Source organism: Triturus cristatus, chromosome 3_1 (assembly GCF_964204655.1).
Source record: "Triturus cristatus chromosome 3_1, aTriCri1.1, whole genome shotgun sequence".
Lineage (NCBI taxonomy): Eukaryota > Metazoa > Chordata > Amphibia > Caudata > Salamandridae > Triturus > Triturus cristatus.
The window spans coordinates 245,527,529-245,543,953 of NC_140583.1; the positions used below are offsets into that span (position 1 = coordinate 245,527,529).

A 16,425-nucleotide genomic window follows, 5' to 3' on the forward strand; every position below is an offset into this window, starting at 1 on the left:
AGGTCTTTTGCAGGAATGAGCGAAATAGAATACGTTTAGGATATGTTTTTTTTGGGAAACCGAAGATGCATGCTTTAAGGAAAGTTATTATTTATATGTTCTATATAGTGCTAGCTAGACCCGAAGGTATCAGAGTTGTTTACATAATCATGAAAAAACAATAAAGTTGCTTAACATATAATGCAAGACATTTAGATCCGAGCATAAGCTTAAATAGAGACAAAGAGAATCGTTAGGCAATGCGGGAGAAAACGACATAAGCTGACGCAATCAAACAACCATAACAGAGGGTCTAATGAGAGAGAGAAAGAGAGAGAGAGAGAGCGAGAGAGAGAGACAAAGCGAGAGAGAGACAGAGAGAGAGAGAGAGAGAGAGAGAGAGAGTTATTGTAACACAGTTCAGTTAGCTTGCATGTTAAAGTATCAATATGCTTTGAATGGGAACAATCAGAGCTTTATGCTTGCCAGAAACTTCTGATTCCATAATCTAGCTAGCACTTCTGGTGAAAGTGGCTTATGAACCAGAGCCGTGGGCTTCCTGATATATTATCAGAACTTAATAGGAAGAGGGGGAGGTTCTGTGATTGCATAACCAGAAAATTATTGGTGTTGAATCACCTTGAGAATGGGATTGAGAGAATCGTATTCCCCCATAGTAGACAGAAAACCAGATGGTGCTCTCCTATGAGTTTACCGTACATTTTTCCAGGCTCTAATAAAAATTGAAGGCCTGTAAAGGTTACATTGATAGGAGTTTCACTGGGTTTCCAAGGACCTTAAAAATTAATGCAATGAATGACATCTATACAAAACAGGCTCATGGTTCCCATCTACACACCAGCGATACACTGCTGCCCAAGTTGTTTTGAAAGAGTTGGTGGTCCTGGAACTTGACTGAGCAAGAATGTGACCAAAGTTGTGGGAGAGACAAAACCAGGGCCAGACTGGGAACCAAAACCCGCCCTGGCAAAGTGCTCGGCCGGCCCCTCGGGGCTTGGGGGTGCCTCCAAGCTCTTTGCCAGGGCCGGTTTTCGGCCGATTTTGTTACAGGGCCGATTTTGCAGCTATGCTGCAAAAACAGCCCTGTAACAAAAACGGCCCCCAGGGGCCCAAAACCGGCCCCCACCCGTGCGGCGCACCGGGGGATTGCCCGGTGCCCGCTACGGCCAGTCCGGGCCTGGACAAAACTGATGCAAACTTCTCCATGCCAATAATTCTATGGCTCCAGACAGAATGACATGGGGTGGGGGTTATTTACTGAGGTTTTGCACTTGAGGGAAGGTGGTGTAAAGTGGCGTAAAGCATTGTTATGTCATGTTATATGAATTTGTTAAGCGCACAACTCATCCCCGAGGGGATCTCTAGGCAGTTGAGCAGCCAGCACAGGTTGCAATTCATTATGAATTTAGAGATTAAACAACCATGTTGTCAAACAATTCTTAAATGAAAGTCTGAACAAGAACGTAGCTGCAGGGGTAGCTGGTTCCAGTATTTAGGGGCCAAGAAAGAGAAGGAGCTGCCCCCATATCTGGCCGTATGAATACGCCAAGGATGTAGCAGCAATAATTAGCTGGATCTAAGATGGGGAGACAGAATGTATGGCTGCAGCTTATGTGTCAGGTAACATGGGCCCCTGGGTACGCTTTCTTATGGGAAGCCATTGAAGGAATCATAAAATGGGTCCAGGTGGAGGGAGAGGTAGAAGGTTGCAGATCAGGCGGGCTGCCGCGTTCTGAACAACTTGAAGTTTGGAAGAAAGGCCTTTGTTCATTGAGACCATTAGGGCATTTCCGTAGTCCAGGCGACTCACTTTCAGTAATATCAACCAGGCATGCAGTTCCTTTTAACCCCTTCGCCACGGGGGTAATTTCCCCGTGGCGCTGGGGGCCGCGGCGCTGTGCTCGTGACGAGCCCAGCTCATCATGAGGCACAGTGGAGCTGTGCTCATGACGAGCTGGGCTCGTCACGATTCCGCCCACTGATTGATTGTCCCACACAGGCGAGGAATCACTTACGCGTGGGATTGGCGCGACCGTTATGACGAGCCCAGCTCGTCATGAGCACAGCTCCACTGTGCCTCATGATGAGCTGGGCTCGTCATAAGCATGGAAGCAGTTAAAAGAGTAAAACAACATCACTTTGATAATATACAGACTCACTATCAGTGCCTGGACAAGAGTCTTCCTGGTCTGTACGTGAATCCATTGAAAGGCTTTCCTGAGCATGCACATCAGACCAAAGCATGTACCAGAGATTGAATTGACTTGCTCTTTCATGGAAAGGTTATCATCAATAAGAACACCTTCATTTTTGATGATTTTTCGTAGAGGTTGGAGTGAGTCCTAATTCTGACAGCCACCAATCGCTGTGCCAGACTGCAAGAGCTTTCCCGAAAAGCAAAATGTTGGTTTTACTGGAGTTCAGCTGAAGGAAATTAGTCGTCATCCAGGAGGCAGTCTTAATCATGCAGTCCCTAAATTTGAGTTTAGTAGATTAGGGATTAGGCCTCCATGATGATGACAAGTTGTGTGTCACCAGAATTTGAGATGATATCAAAGCCACATGACCTAATACCCTTCACCAGAGGGACCACAAACACTTAAAAAAGGGTGGGACCTAAGAAGGATCTTTGCGGAACCCCTTTCGCTATGGCTATGATTCTGGAGATGTAGCGATCTAACTGTACTGCATGTGTCCGTGCCGACAGGAAATTTTCCAACCATCCCTGTGTTTTGCCTCTGACACTAATCTCCTCCAATCTGTGGATAAGGTTTACATGAGAAATTGTATCAAAAGCTGCTGACAGATCCCAGTGAACCAGCATAGCTGAGTTCTCCTGGTTTTAGGCAAGCCGGATTGTATCTGTAACCTCCACCAGAGCTGTCTCCGTGCTCCAAGATGCACGGAAGCCAGACTAGGAAGGGTCTAATAGTGAATGGGTTTCAAAAAAAGAAAATAGGTGTTGATTAACTAAGGTCTCTGTGACCTTTCCAAGAAAGGGGAGCAATGATATAGGCCTGTAATTAACCAAATCTGCAGGGTCAGCTGTAGGTTTTATGAGAATCGGTTTGACCTGTGCAGCTTTGCATTTAGTTGGAAGAGCTTCCAAATTTAGAGAGAGGTTACACAAATCTGTGATGGTGCAAGAAGTACTGGGACCAAAGTAGCCATATTGTGATGGGGAGCAGGACCCTCTGGGGATCCAGATTCGATCCTGTTGAGCAGGACCTGCACTTGCTCAGAAGTAACAGGATGAAACGTTTCAAGAGTCGTAGGAAGGGAAGTATCTGAGGATTTAATGTTAATTGCCTTCCCAGTTCTACATTTTTTGGAAATGATTGTTAGATTGTATCGACTTTATGTTCAAGATGAGCTGCAAGGTCATCACAGAACGCCTGAGATGCTGGAATAGTAGAGGAACATGTAACAGGATTTGTAAATTCCTTTAGGATCTTGAAGAGCTCTTTCAATGAATTACCTGCATTATTTATTCTTTCGACTATGAGTCTATCTGCCCATTTTAATGCTTGTATGATATATTCCTAAATCAGATTTGTAGATGAGTTTGTCCTCTGAGGATTTAGAAATCCTCCCCGTTCGCTCAGGCTTTCTGCAAACAGTTTTTGTCCATTCTAAGGGATTCAGAGTACCAGAGCGAGACAAGATTCTTTGTTTTAGCTTTGCTAAATTTAAGGGGGCAATGGTGTCTAAGGGCTGCGTAAAGCAGTGCATCAATTCGCCATTGCATCAAAGACGTAAAGCATTGCATCAATTTAATAACCATTGTAAAAGCCTACAGGTGCAATTCAAAATTGTGCAGTGCCAAGCAAGAACTAACATAATCCTTTGGATATAAACCCCGTCAGATCCTGTGTAGGCATGGGGGATAGGTTATAGGGCGTACAAGGGCTGCAGGCCCCCAGTCAGGGTAATTTGCCAATGGTATCCTGCGGCCATCCTACTATGGCTCTACAACAAGAGACAAGTGCAATCCTCTTTGCACTTGACTCTTCAGGTTAGCGAGCGAGGGTGAGCAGTCACTGGCACCTCCGGACGGAGGGCAAGAGCTCAGAACTCAACATGCAGACACTAAATACTCCATTATGTGATCAGAGAAAAATACAAGGTTTAATTAGTTGTATTTAAGAGTGAAGAGCAACACCCTCCTTCTTCCTAGCACCCCTCTCCTCCCAGCTACGGTTGAGTGCCTTGCGCTACAGCTCCCAGATGCCATGTGGAGTAGACAAGGATTATGCATGGATGCAGATATCTCAGAACAGTCTCACTCGTTAGCAGAGGACCTCGCTTCAATGTTTTTTCCAACTCTTTGTTAAAAACTCTTAAACGGCGTGGAGTCTTGCCTGAACTCGTGAGTCACTATCCCCATATGCAGGCTAAGCCCTGGGTTTACCTGCTCTTCATTGCATTGCAGTTTGCGCTATACAGTGGCACAGGTTGCATATTTCAACCTCATTTTGCTGCTCCTTTGCCGGGGGCGGTAGCTGCAGCCTTGTTCAAATAGATGTTGATTCACAAAAATGCTCATGGTAGCCGGAGTGATTTCAAGCACCCTTTGACTTTTATGACATCACAGAAAGTGACATAATTGGACCTTTGTTGATTCACCAAAATGCCCAGGGTCGCGGGATTGATTTCAAGCACCCTTTGACCTTCATGACATCACAGAAAGTGACATCATATGACATTTGATTCCGAATGTTTCCAGGAAGTGATGTCACGTAACCTACAATAATATACATCACTTAAGTTCTATCAGACCAACATAATTTTGTATAATAACACAACACAGACAAAACCCTATTTTGCATACATGATGTACCTGGGGAACATTATTACATTTTCTTTGTATCACATGAAATATTGTGGATGGTTGTAAGAGTATATAGTTCAGCGTAATACAGAACAACACTGGGAACCTAAATTATGTCTCCTGCAAACTGTCTGAATTTAGTAGTCCCCCTAACGTATAGCGCAACAAGAAATGTATTGAAAAATCAAAGCGAGGAAAACAGAGATTTAATAAAAGAACAATGTTATGACCTTACTTAGTCAAAAATATAGATCATATGTTGAATTTGAGCTATTTAATTGGCGTTAATTATTTTTTATTGTTAATATATTTAGATTTATGATAATTTTTCGAGCAACTATCACAAAAATGAAGGTACTGTTCAAAACATTATCCTCCTGGACAGTCTCTCTTCCTGCAGGGCAGGTACACTGCTGGCTCCTCTCAGCAGGCAGGCAGGTACACTGCTGGCTCCTCTCAGCAGGCAGGCAGGTACACTGCTGGTCCCTCTCAGAGGGCAGGTGGGTATCCAGATGATTCAGCAGATCCTCATCTCTTTAGTTCAGTCTTCAGTTCATGCCCCCTCCCCTCTGGGAGACGGGCTGTCAAACATACGCCAGCCCTGGCCACACACAGCTCTTTGAGTACTATTCGGAGCACGCCATCTTGGCCAAGACGAATTTGGGACTGGAACCAAGTGGGCGGGTTTGGTACCCAACCTGTGAGTTCTTTGCACCTGGCTGTCTTGAGCCTTCTTGAAGCAGCAACCAGAGAAAAAACAAAAGGGCAGGCTTTGTCCAGAAACATTCTCACCTAGAACAACAGAAACCGGAATGCAGCCCCTCACCCCACAGTACTCAGGAAGAACTGATCAGCAGTCCTTGGGTAACAAAGCCCTCGTGGAATTTCTAAATCGAGCCCTGTCATTTTCCTCCTATCAGTGCCTGGGTCTTTGTCCTCAAGCCATGCGAATGCCAGCCATACACTTCCACTGTCTACGGGAATCTATACTCAGCCTCCATCGTGTGCCATCCAAAATGAATCCCACTGGCCCCAGTACTCAGATGTACTACAACACACGGTCCTATTGTCACACACATATTATGCATCCACTGCACCACACACACACACACACACACACACACACACACACACATACTCTCGACAGGCACAGGGGGTGAAAGAGCAAGGTTCTGGGTTCAGCACTTAGAGACCTGCCGGTATTAAGCGCTCTACAAATCGCAATTAACATTAACATTAACTCATAACATTGAAACTTTACACAAGAGAGGTCAGTAGACCGAGATGTCCCTGACACGAGAAGGTCTTATATTTTAGGTCAATGGGATTAACTAAGGTGAACCAGAACTAAAACTCTCAGCACTTAGTTATTCCAACTTTAAGCAGCCATCAAGCCCTGAGCCTCATGGAGATTCCCTGGATGCAGTGGCGGCTCCTCCGTAATGGCGGAGGCGCGTCACCCCACTGCCTGGCGCAGAGCCAGCAGACGAAAAAGAAAACAATGCTCTCGCCACAGCTTGGATGCCTGCAAAGCCCGTGCAGTTCCTGCAGCACAGCTTTAGAAGTAGCTTATTGCATTGCTCTCAGGTTGCTCCTAGTCATACATGAGTTTTTCATCCTGTCTAGTTTTTTCTTTGTACGGTGAAACCCAAATTCCTAAATTTGTGGTAGGATATTCAGTACAATACAAATAAAGAAAAATAAAGCCTTGTATGACATACCCATGTATGTGTTGTAGAAATGTACTATTCCAAAATAAAGGCGTGAGGAATTTCTAATTTCGACAGAAAGGGCATTATTGACAAAGCTATTTTCAACTGTAAACAAATGTTAATGACCAAAATTGCCTCCATTTACACCTGCCAGGTATCCACAGAGGGATGCTTCGAAGGCCGCTGCCTACTGGTATATCACGACTTCAAACAACTATGCAGTAGTGAACCTAAAATAGATGAAGCCACCGTTTAGCTTCAAACTTTGTGCACACACACAAATCTGTGAGTTTATAGGCATTCACAAACTCCTCTCTGACCCTAAGATGGAAAAGGTCCGAGATTTGTCCAGCACAGGGAGTAACTCTCTTCCCAAAGCGGTAAGGAAAACAGAGCCACATTAATTCCATGGGGTAAATCAGAAGGGGGCTCTCTAGGTTGAAATGTTTACTCCATGGAGAAAAAAAGAAGAAAATCCAAAATATGTGCATTTGCAGAGCGGGCTGCCTTTCTGTGGAAGATGGAAAATCGGAAACATGCCACCTGAAATTCCCGGAAGGATGCCTTTCAAGCAGTGGTTAGTGCAGCTTTCTAGGCTTCTCTTGGGAAAATATAAGACTTCCAAAAAGTCATGGGTAGCAGTATGTGTACTGGTGTAGATTTACGAGGTTTCTTTGTAAATCAGGCCTGCATTCTTTCCTTTGACACAGCTAGAACAAGGCTCTCTCTTCACGGACCTCAGGACTGCAAGGTCCAGACTCCTTTGCGGCTAGGCACACCTGGTGGGAAGGAGGTGGTGCTCCCAAGCACCACAAAAGCCAGCATGTATTTCCGCAGTATGGGACACTTCTCACGGGCCGCATGACTGCAGGGATGTTTGGCACACCTGGTAGAGAGGAAAAGGGGATACCAAACACCACAAAAGCAAGCAAGCATTCCTGCTGCGTCGGACGCGCTGTGCCCGGGGAACATTGAGCCAAGGCGGGCCGATTTGATGAACCCGACAGAGGCTGGACAGGGTCAGTCCCCCCCCCCCCTTTTTTTGCCTGTAATTGTAATTGCATGTATATAGCGCTTACTACCCCCGAGGGGCTGTCAAAATGCTCTTCGGCGATGGTTTCCCAGTCGCCCTGCTCAGGGCACAAGTCCTATAAAAAGAAGTGGGGGGACTGACCAAGTAAGACAGTATGCAAATGACGTCATGACATCACGAGGTAGCGCTATAAAAGAAATAAAATAGCAGTATTTAAATTATTTGTATAAATACTGGGACAGACGAAGCCAGTCTTACAGTCTCTACATTTACATACAGGACAGAACAAAGGCAAAAGCATGCCTCTCTTAAGTACCTGTGAAGGGAGAGGATTCTGGGCAAATCACTTAATCTCTCCTCTGCCTGAATGTGTAATGTAAATACGGTGCTATGTAAAGCGCTCCAATACCTTCGGGTTGAGTTCGCGCCATATGAATATGCAACAAAAAAACAAGCATTGGCATAGCCAATAGGTCTCGCCTTTGGGACCTTATAAGTGTTTAGCCATGCAACAGTTGCATAACTAAATACTTATAAGGTCCCAAGCGAGACCTATTGGCTATGCAAAGCACGATCAAACATCAAAGCGGCCGTGCGGCCGCTAGAGTGAAAGTAATCGTGGCGCGCGCGCCCGCGCACATGCACTGTAGCTGTAGGCTGGCCTGGTAGCACTTTTTGGAGCCCTCTCAATAAGTCTCGCCAGACCAGCGCATGCGCTGGGTCAGGTGAGACCTAAAAAGAGAAGGCAAGCTGTGTGCCTTTGTTTCCCTCTGTGGCATTTATATTTAAGTGTGAGGTTCCCGGCGTCCCCCGGTCAGCATATACAAACAAAAGGAGGCTGGATGGCCCCTTAACTTTGGCCCAGAGGGAGGTGAAAAACGGCTCCCTCACTGCCTGCACGTTGCTGCTGGAATGGAAAGCAGACAACGTACAGGCGCTGCTGAACGTGTCCCGGTGTCTTACACTGGGACAAGTTCAGCATATTTCTGTGGGGCCTAACTTCTTGGCAGGGGGGACGGCGTCCACCCTGTTAAAATAGTGGGTGGACGCCGTGGACCTGCGTGTACCCCCGACTCGTGCCCTGGCCCTGCTGTCAAGATAGGGAAGAGGAATAGATCGTGTATGGAGAACTTGGCCGCCCCCAGCACAATAACTTTTTAACCAAATGGGATGGGGGTTATTAACGAAGAATAGGAATTAGTAATGTAGAGGAAAGACTGGTTAATGCGCATCAGGAAGCTAAGGAAGTGACCAGCGCGTTGGATTATGCTAATCCTCTTGATAATGGCCGGCAGTGTCAGCAGTTTATATTACAGGTCAGGGTGATGCTCGCGTCACAAATGATTCCCTAACACGTGAATTGACCTCAACAATTAAGCATACAGCATCAGGGCCGGCGCTAGGCATGGGCAGTATGGGCAGCGGCCCAGGGTCTCGCTCTCAGCCCACCAGCATGGGGCCCGCACAGTGCAACACACCACCAAACCTATTGTGCCCCTGCCAATCCCATTGAAGAAAGGTGTCTGTTTGCAATTGGGCTTACAGAGGCGGGCCCCCTCCCTGGGCCTCTCAGGGATGGTGTGGGGAGGCCATAGCAGAGGGGTACACTTCATCCTGTGCCATTTGCAAGGAGGCCTAATTGCAGGTGTGTCCTGCAATTAGTCCTCCAGTCTGGCTGCCCATTGAGAGACACTGCCGGACGCCCATTGTCAGTACTGTACCGTCTGCATAGTTTTAACTCTCAGCCCCCAAGCTATTCTTGCACCTTCAGCCCGATATGAGCTGTGGAAGAGGAGCTTGTAGATGGCAGAAAGGGGAGTCTGTACAAAGCAGCTTCCGGAGCCCGGAAGGTGTCACTTATGTAAATTAGAGGGGCCTCGCACATTCCCCTTCGCCTGGGGCCCCAAAAATTCTAGAACCGGCCCTGAACTCAGCCGTCCACTTCACTGTTCTTTGCAGCAGGCATGTTATCCCTCTGTGCTACTTTATGGTGAGTCAGAACTGCCACTAGACAAAACTCAAATCCCTCTCTGTAGCAGGAACATTAATCACAAGAGTTGTTACCTTGACATTTTTATTGCTGCCTGAAAGCTGGATGCACAAGGACTTCTGCAGCAGGTGCTTTTAATTCGTATGTTATTTCTAAAGAAAGCGACCACCCCCACCCGCCTTAAGGTCAGATGACATGTTTACGTTTAGCTGGTGTAGGAACAAAGTGAGGCCTTGGTTGGGTATGGGAATAGGAAGGTCGCGGTGCCTGTTGGGTGGCATTAATATGATCAGGCGCGTGCCTTGGATAGGGAGAGGCCCCAAAGCATGCATTGAGAATTGTGTGGTGGGTAATTTTCACTCAGCTTATTTTGCGGAAAGAGATTTAACATTATTGAAAACCCCTCGCTCCCTGAAAGTAATATTTCGGTGGTCCCTTTAGGGTTCTTTTATAGACCATCACACAAGCTAGTGTCTTTAGGAGGGAAGATGTTCTGCTCTTAGGCAACTTCAAGCCCAGAGTAAACGGCTAAGGGGGGCCTGACGACTCTATTGGTCACGAATTTACAAGGTTCAGTGAGAAATAAATTTTTAGTGTCTCCTTATTATCAGTTTCTGAGATATGAATTTAAGGAGGGATGGAAGCATTTGATAATCAATTATTATAACAGCATCTTTGATTACTCCAGTTTTAATGTCCTCCTTTCTCTTGAAAAATACCTGTATGAATTTACTAAACACATTTACAATGATATTTTTATCATTTGGGCTGGTGACTTTAATATTCATATGTGTACATTAAATGTTAGGAAGGTTTGTGGTTTATTCATACTACCTATGGGGAGGCATTACATAATTTTATAATTAATTAACATATTCTGTTTGTTAGCAATATTAGTGCCTCATCGCATAAAGGGCTGCCAACAATTGTGGCTAAAGGTAAACCCAGTATTATTGATTTTATTTCAGTTACAAAGAATCTAAAATCCTCTATGGGAGGTTTCTTGATTCTTCCATCTTATATGGGTGACCATAGTAGGTTTAGGTTTGATCTGAGGCTGTCTCATGTGCGACCTCAGCCCACATCGTTATGTCAGGGTCTAGAGTGGGGAGCTGGAATGGGAGGGCAATAAATGGAATAATAAGGACAGAGGTAAGCTTCTCTCTAATGTGATTAGAGTTCAGTATAAGCATGTTATAACTTGCCTTCAAGATACCGCTCCAGTGGTTTACAGTAGTCAAACATTTGTGTCATTAACGATTACCAACCTAGAGACCTATGAAACAGCATGGGTGGTTTGATGCAGTCTGCACAAAAGTCCATAATACCCATAGAAAGACTTTAAAGAGTTTCCACGAGGTATGGAGCTGGTAAAAAGGAGTAGGGGGTATTATAAAGATACACTAGCTAGACGTAAACGTCATTAAGGAAGAGGCTTGGGAAGCCCTGATAGTAGCCAGCAGACAGCTGGCCAATGCCATAAATGCCCCCAACGTAGGCAACCTTGCACCATAGTGCAAGGGTGTCTGCATGCAGGGAAGGATTGTTTATGAGTAGGAAGGTGTCCCTTCCTGCACATAAACAATCCTGAAATGCCCTTTTGTCACTTATATGTGTACTGATTAATGCAGCACACATGGAAGTTACAAAATGGCATTTTTTTAAGGATTGTTTATGTGCAGGAAGGGTCACCTTCCTGAACATAAACAATCCAAGGCGTATTGCTTTTTCCATGTGTGCTGCTCAAGGCAGCACACTTGGAAAAAGCAAAAACGAGGAGAAATAAAGCATTTCTCCTTGGACCTTTTGGAGTTGCCACCTATTTACGCTGCCCTTGTAAATAGGTTGCAGCGTCAAAAACAATGGGTGTTGCGGTGGAACATCCACCACAACACTCACTGCCCACCCCTCTCAGGCTACATAGCGTGAAAGGGGGCCTTATTTACAAGGCAGTGTTAAGCCACCTTAAGTGGCTTAACACTGCCTTGTAAATAACGCGAGGCCCCTATCCCCACCACAACGTCACTGAAAGTGTCATTGTGGTGGCGATATGGGCTTGTAAATATGCCCCCAGTCCGTCAGTGAAGATGGTTATACCACCTGAGAATTGGGCATATAATTTTTCTTCTATTTACTATCCAGGTTCTATTGAGGAAGGTTTGTGTGCACTAGGGGAAGTTTTGACATCACCTAGTCCACTTGTTTTTTTAACTAGATGAAGTGATTCACGCAGTTAGGAATGGTTGAAAAGGGAAAGCGTTGGGTCAGGAAGGAGTCTCGTTAGATATGTTCCAAGAAAATATTGATCTTTGGGCAGCACTGGTTACTAAGGTGTTGAATGCAATGTCGCAATTTGGACCTCTTCCCACCTGGATGCAGTCAGTTATTGTTCTCATTTTAAAGAGCATGTGGCCTAACAGCCAGAGTTGTCGACTTTGGAGCTGGGGAACCATGTTCAAGTCTCAGGGTCGGCTCAACATCTTGTGATTCTGGGCAAATCACTTATTCTCCCAGTACCTACCAAAAATAAATGCGTCCTTGTGTAATGTAACTGGTGCTCATCTAAAGGGAACCAATACCTTCAGGTCAAGCTCCCGCTATGTAAAACCGCAATAAAAAAATTAATACATTTTTCAAAAAGCAGGGTTGTATCCTGGCCCCGTTCCTCTCTTTCCTCTACACAAAGTAATAATTCCTAGTGGACAGAGCCTATGAAATGCCCCCAATAGGCTTGCGACTTCTGCCCACGCGCTCTATACATATGACACCGTCTTGATGGCTCGCACGGGGAGTGCCCTTTAGTGCCTTCTTGTTCATTTTACAATTGTTATGGATAAACCAGATCTTAAAGTAAAGAGTGGTGAGACATTCACCATGAGAATTGGCCCAGAAAAACTCTTGTTCTCATTTTCTCAATGTAATACTAGGGGTGGGCGGAATTGGCGAAGTTGCCTTTTGCAAATTTCCGCTAAACGGCAAGAAATATCTGCGAAAACACGAAATTTCGCGTGCTTGCGGAGATTTTGCTGCACCCGTCGAAAGTATCGCCTGTAAAGTGGCACTACTGTGTTTGCATGAGAATAAAACCAACCTGGTCACTGTGTCTTGCTTTATTTATTCTGCATGCAACTTGCAATGCACTCCTGCAAAACGCATCAGCCATCTTCGTTAACCTGCAGGGGTATGGAGGCGGTCACATGACGAAATTAATTATTAAATTAAAGGCTTCCTGATCGAGGAAGCGAACCATGATGAATTTCAGAGGAAGAGCTTCGATCATACAAAACCGACCTAAAACTAATTCGACCTGTAGGGATTTTTCAAAGTCACCTAAGAATTGCAACCTCTCTATAACCCGGGCTAAAATCTGGGCCATTAACAGTGGTACACGAAAAGGAAGAGGAGTTTAGTTGGTGAGATTGGGATACTCATGTACTAAATCGGCCACCAGATTATTGTTTTATGACGTAGAATAAACCACAAATATTGTAACACCTTGCAAGAGGCATCATCTGAGGGGCAATTGGAAAGTCTTGTTCTGGATTGTGACTCGGTGTATTAAACATATCCATGATCCGGCAGTGGGTAATTTTAGAATGGTTCCAGTTTGTTTGTGCACGTGACACATGGTGCTAAGCAGACGCTATTACAGACAGATGGGGTTGCAGTTTTCACACAGCTGTTGCCTTGGAGTCGGGTATACTGAAGGGGATATAGTGATAATGGTGGCCTTGCCAGGTATTTCAAGATCTCTTTGGCCTTTAGGGTAGTTGTGAGGCTTAGCAGGGTTAGCACTGAATGTGATAGGCGTGGTACCATGGAGTGACTATTTTCTTAGGAAATGTTCAAAGTTTGTTAACATTGCTGTAGTGGTATGTTTATACTCACAGGCGACTTAAATGGCATGTTACTCTCAGATAGTGAAAGTGAAACTGCTTTTGGTTTATCCCACAGGGGAAAATATCTTGCTTTTCCCAGATTCTGAACTTTGAAACAATTCATTGCGCTCAATCATTGCATCCAGTCAGTGTATATCGACTAGGGGTGTGCGGCAAATTCCGTTCCGTCGCGGATCGCGTAAGTTTCGACATTTTCGCGTTCCGCGTGGAATGCAAAAATGCCGAAATTTCGCAATTTCCACGAGCGGAACGGAATTTGCCACCCACCCTTATGTAATACCATTTAGACACTGGCACTTGGGTCTCGCCTGAGCCGGCGTTAAGGGCTTTAAAACTCTGAACACACGCTTGTGCGTGTGATTTTTTTTAATCTCCCGCTATTGGCCTTTGCATGCGTCTTTCTGAGAAAGACAGCACGCAATTGGCCCAATGCGGGTGCATGTACCTCCTTCTCTCTCCCCTGGCCTAGGGTGCTCGGGAGCGAGCAGCAGCGCCATCTGTTTCCAGCTATCGCGCTTGCGTGTCTCGCTCGCGTTAATTAGAAACGGATGGCGGTCGCGGTTTAATTCTTATCTTCAGTGCGTTGTTTTGTAATCATTCATGGTTGTTATGTAGGTGGTAATTTGTTTTGGACGTTTCTGCCAGCACATGAGTGTTCGGTCTTTTTTTTGAAGGAGGTACCACTTGTTTTTATGCTTTCAATAGGTGAATTCACACGTGATTTCACCGGGGCAATCACTATACAGAATGGAGGCAGGAGCAGTGGTGTACTGGCAGTAAGGTGGGTGAGCTTAATAGTGCGGAGGATCATGCACAAATTATTTTTTTTCACGGAGAGCACACTGCAGCCAAATAGATTGCTCAGACGTGGTTACGGAGACTGCGTCTCTTTGCAGCCATAGCACTTAGTCCGCAGTGCAGCTTCCCTCGCACTTTTATTTTTCAAGACATTTTTTTGTTGCATTTTATATAACTTGAACTTCACCCGAAGGTATTGGAGCGCTTTACATAATAAGCACTAGTTAGTTCCATCACACACGTTCACTCATATTTTCCTTAAGGTACGGAGAGATTCAGTGATTTGGCCAGAATAACCTGGTAGCTCTGGTCGTAACACGAGATCCTCTTCCTTGCCCGACATCGTGAGAACATGTCAGGGCCACTTTCACCATGTCAGTTCTGCTCTCCATAGTCCCTAGGCATCCGCCTGTCACCTTTAGAGCACAGTGCGTGACCTTCAGCCGGCATAGGCGACGCTCTGTATGCCTCGTTTCATGGCAGCCTATTTTGTTATGACTAGTATTGTACCTCTTGCTTGTGTTCCTTAGGACATTGTGAAGTCCAGTAAGTGGGGCTACAGCTCCTTACCCTCTTATGCTGTGCTGCTGGATGTCTCCTCTTGGACGGCACGGTAGCTGAGTCACTCCATGGTCCAGAGAAGACCCAGAGGGAGGGTCGGATTGACGCTAGAAACAGACCCTGATAACCACCCAAAAAGAGTTTTCGCTAAATATTACTTAGTATTGGATGGCTGATTTTTGGAGAAATGTCAAATGCTGCGGGACATTGGGGGCAGTTTCTATTCACTAAGTTAGTTCCTATAATTTCTCTTGCGATGATCAACAATGAACTAGACAGGTTTCCAAAGTTACATTGAAATAACGTTATGCTCACATTACTTGATATTTTACTGTTTAATAGTTTTTTATATTAAGTTTGACAAAAAGTAACTCAAGTCAACACGTGTTTCGAGAACTATTACTTCATTTGTTGCTTCATCAGAACTCCCAGTATTGGTGAAATATTTAATTTTTATTGATTGTTTTATTGATTTTAATGATTATTTAACATGCCAAACATTTTTACTGCTCGGCTCGTGCATGGACTTTTGGCTCGGCTCTCCCTTTTAATGTATTGGCTTGCCCACCTCTACCTCGCAATGTCTGCACTGTACATGGAAACACACTATATGCAGCTTCTGAACGTGCACAAACAGAAAAAAATTTCCAGCACTTCTTCCGCCGTGCACAGGCGCACTCTGTCTGAGCTCTTGCGCCCCATTACCACAGACAGAAACGGTCTCCTTAGAGCACCCGCACCGTCCGCGCAGAAATGCTCTCTAATTCCAAGCTTTTGCAATGTTATTTTTTTTTACAGCGCTCTACTTTACACAAGCGCTACTGCCTACTTGTTAACAGTAGTCCACTTATAAGGTCCCAAAGGCGAGACCTATTGGCTATGCCAATGCTTGTTAATTCTTCCAATAATTGCTGTTCTTTATTAGAAAGCAGAGGCCATACTTCGAAAAGGCTACTGCTGCCATCTTTATATTCACACCCAGGTTAGGCATGAAGCCGCGGAAGGAACTGTTGTCCATATATACCAGCAAATGCATGTCGGGGTCTGTTATGGGGTAGTTATTTGGGGGTATTAAAAAGCAGACACGCTCCAGAAAGTGGAAGACGTGCCTAAAAAGAATGCTTGCAGTCTCTTTGAGTTGTGCTAATTATATTTGTCATGGTGAATTGGTCATGCCATATTTAGAAAAGCAGATTTAGCGAGCTCCTCTCTTAATAAGGCGTGCTATTTGGACAAAACAGCCACTGTGTTTAATGGAGTGCTGGTATGCGCCTTGATGGTGTGAGTTAAATAACCCAGGTTATCTTTAATAAAGAAATGTGTGTGTGAGGACAGGAATTCCCAGATATTCTGATGACCCAGAATCCATGGGAGAAACGAGTAGAAAAGATTTCAAAATGCAGGGAAGCGGTCAGAAGGTCGGGTGTACAGAGAATAAAAAAAAAACACACACAGTGGCGGCCCAGCCCCCTTGCTACCCGCCTCCGAATTCAGCCTCGCATGGACACCGTGAAAAATGTGCATCAGAGATTTTAATTGACTCGATGTCATCTCAATTTAGCACACTTTTTCAGCAAGCTTTTAAAGATAAAAATAACACC

General features: G+C 45.1%; 1 protein-coding gene across 1 annotated transcript in view; it reads left to right on the top strand.

The window, feature by feature from the left end:
- Nucleotides 1-16,425, top strand: part of LOC146860020 (synaptotagmin-5-like) — a 173,377-nt gene that overhangs the window by 127,233 nt on the left and 29,719 nt on the right. The window lies entirely within an intron of this gene.